The following is a 5,901-nucleotide window of genomic DNA, read 5'->3' on the forward strand; positions in this document are numbered from 1 at the left end:
TGATGTCAATTGGTTTGGCATGGTCATCAGCGTGTAAGAAGTGGTTACCGGTATAAGAAAAGTAAGACATATGATGTCAATTCATATGTTGTGAGTAAGTAGACAGAAGGAAGGTTATCGGTACACATGAATTGTGTCATCTGCCAGTAAAGCAGGCTTACCGGTAAGGCATAAACCAATATGAATGTTGGTTGTTTGTTTGTGATGAAGAGGCAAAATTTTATATGAATAACAACAACACCAAAATGTTATATGAATAACAACAACACTGGGTGAGCAGAACAAAAAGAATGGCATGAAGACATACCAGAAGGTAAGATGAATTGTCAAGAGGATGTGCTGTCGATAAGAGTGATTGTTCATTTTGTTGGTTATACTAGTAAGGTGGATTGAACCGGTAGTCAATCTTGGTCAATGAAGAATGTCAAACCAACATAGAAAACCAAGAAGAGGTGGATGTCGACAAAGATGACAACTAGAAGCCAAGTGGTGATAATGCATAGGTTGGTGAAGTGTGCTTCAATGTAACAGTCAGTAAGAAGGTCAACTTTTATGAAGAACCCACAAGACATGGAGGATGGCAGAAGATTGTGGCTTGAGGAAGACAAGATGGGATGTGATTGAACTTATCCTGTAAGAATATTTGATCTTTGTACCCATTTGCTGTAGAAAACAACTGAGACATTAATGGCGTATGACAGAGAAAAGCAGAAAAGCATGGTGTAGGCCTCTAGTTTTAGGAAACATACATTAGAATGCGAGGCATTGGTGGTGCTGATCGATGACATGAAGATCACCTCCCTATAAAAGAAGATTGAATCAAATCCATATGGATCAAGTTGGTGAAGGAAAAACCTAACACTACACTGTTTCAATGCGGTTTTGGGCAGTAACCTTAGATGATAAATATGTGAGCTTGATAAAGAAATATTTGATGCTTGGTGCAAAGAATGAGAGAGAAGAGAGCTTGAGAAAGGAAAAATATCATCTTCATTGGAATTTATTCTAAGAAAATTGCAGAGTGAGTTAGTAAGCGAACTGGTGAGAGAGTTTACACCATAGAGATAGAGTAACTGGTAAACTGTTGCAGGTGTAATGGTTAAACTAACCGGTGACATGTGACTGATCAACAAGGCATCTGAGTGTGACATAGTATGTTCTAAGGTTGAGAGAGAAAGAAGAGAGGCCAGGGGTAATCAATGAGTGATCAGAGAGAGTAATCTGATAACTGACAGTGTGAGAACCAGTGAAGAGGAGAAGGTTGTTAACCACCAAAAATCTATTGATCAGGTGTTGAACCAGTGAAGAAGAGAAGGTTGTTAACTACATTTGTCTTACCCATTTGATTGTTTAGTGCTTAGGGTGATAACCAGTATTCAAAGACTGTTTTAAAAAGGGAAAAGAATTTAGGAACCACTGATTCACCCCCTTCTCAGTGGTACATTGTGTTCAACAACATGTGCATATATATATATACACATACAAGACAAGTAGGTAGAGGGATATCACAATGGCACATCCTGCTTGCAATGAGTGATGTGACATTGATCTCCCCACAAAGGCAACAAAACAACCAAACAATATCCATATAATGAACATATAAATCATGAAACATCATATCATAAGTAAATCAAACTAGGGTTATTATATCCATTCCAAAATGAGGCATGATCCATAAAGTCCATCAAATCACATGATAATCCAAAATGCCATTACCAACCATCTAGAAATCATAACTAATCATGAGCAGAGTTGATAACATCAATAGTATTAGGTCATGTAATGTTTATCATAAAAATAATCAACTAAGAATGGAAACAATCATAATCAATAACCATGCATCATATAAATTAAATCATATCCATCACAGAAAATAAATGTCCGATCAAGTCAATCCAAAATGAAACAAGAGTCTTCTCAAGAGTAGGCACTACATCCTCCCCCCCTTGTCTAGGCTTACTGCTGGAAGCCTGAGAACAAGTAGGGGTACAACTCTCTCATCCATGCTGCATCCTCCAAGATAGCTGATGTGTCATCATTCGGGTCCCATTGGACCCTTACTTGTTCTATTCCCTGAGATCTGAGGGACATCTCTTTGCACGGAAGAATACGCATGGGCTCCAAAGAAAGTTGCCCATCCTCAAACTGCAAGGCATTCTAATCAAGAACATGCGATATATCAGGGTGGTATAGTATCAAAATAGATACATGAAATATATCATGAATGCAAGATAAGCTATGCATAAAAGCAAGGTGATAAGCTACAAAACCAATCCTCTCTAAGATCTCAAATGGTCCTACAAACCGAGGCCCCAACTTAGAGCCTTTTCCATAACGGATCAAACTCTTTCATGGGTGAACTTGTAAGAATACCCTGTCACCAACTAAAAACTATCTATCTATCCTGTGAGCATCTGCATATTTCTTTTATCTATCTTGTGCAGCTATCAAATGCTCTCTGATGTAGGTAACCTGCTCCTCCATATCATGTAGGATCTCTAAACCAATGTGTACCATGTCCTCTAACCTGTCCCAACTCAAAGGGGTATGACACGGTCTCCCATATAAAGCCTGGTAGGGGCACATACCAATGGAGCTATGGCATCCATTATTATAAGAAAACTCCACTAAGTATAGGTAATCCTCCCATTTGGATTGTTGATCCATAACATACATCCTCAACATATCCTCCATAACCTGATTCACTCACTTTGTCTGACCATCTATCTCTAGATGATATGTTGTACTATAGTTCAGTTGAGTCCCCAAATCATGTTGTAGTGTTGTCCAAAATGCACAAGTGAACACAAGATCTCTGTCTGATATGATCTTACATGGAGTACCATGCAACCTGAAGATGTCTCTGACAAAGATCTATGCCACTGTGGGTGCCGTGTATGAGGATCTAACTGGTGAAAAGTGTGCAACCTTTGTCAACCAATCAATGGTGACCATAATGGCATCATGTCGACAAGAAGATATAGGCAATCTAACTACAAAATCCATGGAAATGATGTCCCATTTCCACTCCTGGACTGCATGTCATTGCAAAAATCCTGATGGATGTCAGTGCTTTGCCTTAACCCGTTGACACTCAAGACAACATGATATAAAATATGTTGTCTCTCCTCATTCCTACCCAAAAGTAAAGCTATCTCAAGTCTATGTGCATCTTCTTGACACCAGGATGTGCCTAGTAAGGTACACGATGGGCCTCTGTCATGATCAATTTCTAAATTCCATCGGATGGCAGAACATAAATGTGTCCCATGTGTATAAGAATGCTATATGATTCCACTGAATAACCTATATATCTAACCTCCAAGGCTCTACCTAGTACTATCTCTGAGTTAACCTCTTGGTACCATGTAGCTAGTAGTAGTGCACTAAGAATATGACTAATCATATCCACCTCCAAAGTCATTGTTGATATCTCATGTCTCCTATGGCTCATTGCATCTACTACTACATTATCCTTATCCTAGGTGAATTTAACCTTGAACTCATACTCACACAAGAAGTCTATCCAACGCCTCTACCTAGCTTTCAAATTTGATTGCGTAAATATATACTATAAATTGTAGTGATTTGTGTGCAGTTCAAACCGATTCCCTACAAGAAAATGCCTCCAATGAACCAATGCATGTACTACTACTGCTAAATCAAGATGATGATTGGGGTAGTTTAGCTCATGATTCTTCAGTTTTTGCGACTCATAGGCTATCACCCTACCATTCTGCATCAATACTACTCCTAGACCCTCCAATGAAGCATCAGTACACACCATAAAGTTACTTAACAAATCTAGAACTGCAAGAATTGGTGCACTGGTCAAATTCTCCTTAAGTGTCTTGAAGCCTGCCTCACATCACTCTGACCAAATTAATTTCTTCTATTTTCTTTGAAGAGAAGTAATGGGGTGAGAAATCTGAGATAAATCATGCACATATCTGTGATAATAACTAGCTAAACCCATGAAACTGTGCACCTCACCCATATTAGTGGGTGCTAGCCAATCCACTATCACTTGAATCTTAGAGGATCAACTGCGATACCCTCTCTAGAAATAACATGGCCCAAGTCTCTGACCTCTAACCAGAAAAAGTCACACTTCGCCAGATTGGCGTATAGCTGATTCTCCCTAAGATACTGCTAACATGATCCTCATGCTCCTCCATTGAGCTAGAATAAATCAAAATGTCATCCAATAAAACTAGCACAAATCTATCTAAGTATGTCTTGAACACTTTATTCATGAGGCTCATGAATACTGATGGTGCATTGTGAGACTGAATGGTACAACTATAAACACATAGTGCCCAAACCTAGTGGGAAAAGCTATACGGTGTATATCTGCCTCATGGATCCTTGACTAATGGTATCCAAACTTAAGTTCAATTTTAGAAAATACTTTTGCATCCTTAATCCTGTTAAATAAGTCATCTATCTGAGGCAAGGGATACCTGTTCTTCACTGTCACCTTTTTCAATAGTCTATAATAAATGCACAATTAGAGAGAACCATCCTTATCCTTCACAAATAACATTGGGGCACCCCACAGGGATACACTAGGATGGATGAAATCCCTCTATAAAAATTCCTCAAGCTCCACTCTCAACTCACTCAGCTCCTGATTGGTCATCCATTACAGAGCCTTAGAGATAGGCTCAGCTCTCAACACAAGGTCAATCCTGAAGTCTATATCTCAATATGGGGGCATACTAGGAACCTCACTGGGGAACACATATGCAAACTCCTGAAGTATAGTATTTTGCTGCAATAACTCCTCTATACCAATCTCCTCATCCACATCCCTAAATCTACATGGCAGAAATCATGTGAGGAGAGATAGGCCTCTGAATTCCTATAATCTCCACACCCTTCCCGCTGTCATCTACACACTGCACCCTCTTGTTCCTAAAATCTATCTATGCCTAGTGTAACCCAAGACAATCCATGCCAAGAACCATGTCATAGGAACCCAAGGGAATAATACATAGATCCACTAAGGTATGAAAATATCCCAATACTAGAGGACACCTAATCACAAGGGAATCCACTATGGATCTGGCTCCCATGGCTAGCTCTAGCTACCACCTATCATCTTTCTTTTCTATAGCAAGCCCACATATCTCTAATAAATAAGGAGAAATAAATGAGTCTAATGCTCTTGAATCAAATAACACATAACAAAGGGTACCACCTATCACACCTGATGTCTCCACAACTATGTCTTGGTGCTCGGCCTGATGGTTATCTACCACCGCAAATACTTGGTGGTACTTCCTTGAATCTCCAACAATGGGCTCTACTGGTGCTTCCCTTTTCTATCTTGATGTCTGTGATATACGCTGAGGACAATGAACTGCTATGCGTCCCTGTTGTTCACATGGGAAACATCATCTCTTGTCTTGTACCCGACTACTAAATGTAGCACTCGGCTACTAAACATTGGCTCTACTAGAGCCTAGCTGTGAACTTTGAGTCAACTGAGCAGGAGTAGGTATCCTATTATGGTGCTAACGATTGCGACTCCTATCGGCTGTAAATCTAGCACCTCTCACAAAATTCTGACCATGTGACTATCTCCTCTTAAACTGTTGGCTACTACAGAATGAGGTGGGGTGGCTCCTAGCCATACCTGTAGACTACTTTTGATAACCTCTAACAATTGTACCATAGCTAGAGCACTAGCTACCTATCCTCCTATAACACCTCCTGTACTTGAAGAGTGATTATCCTCAACAATCCTTGCCTTCTCTATGATGACCTCTAAAGTCTTAGGTTCCTACATGCAAACCTCTCTGCCAATGTAATCTCTAAGTCCCCGCACAAAGTGTTGAATAAGAATCACCTCATCCTCTACTATCCCTACATTTTGTCTAAGCTCAAAGAACCTCT

The sequence above is a fragment of the Cryptomeria japonica genome, chromosome 10 (assembly GCF_030272615.1).
Source record: "Cryptomeria japonica chromosome 10, Sugi_1.0, whole genome shotgun sequence".
NCBI classification, from domain to species: domain Eukaryota; kingdom Viridiplantae; phylum Streptophyta; class Pinopsida; order Cupressales; family Cupressaceae; genus Cryptomeria; species Cryptomeria japonica.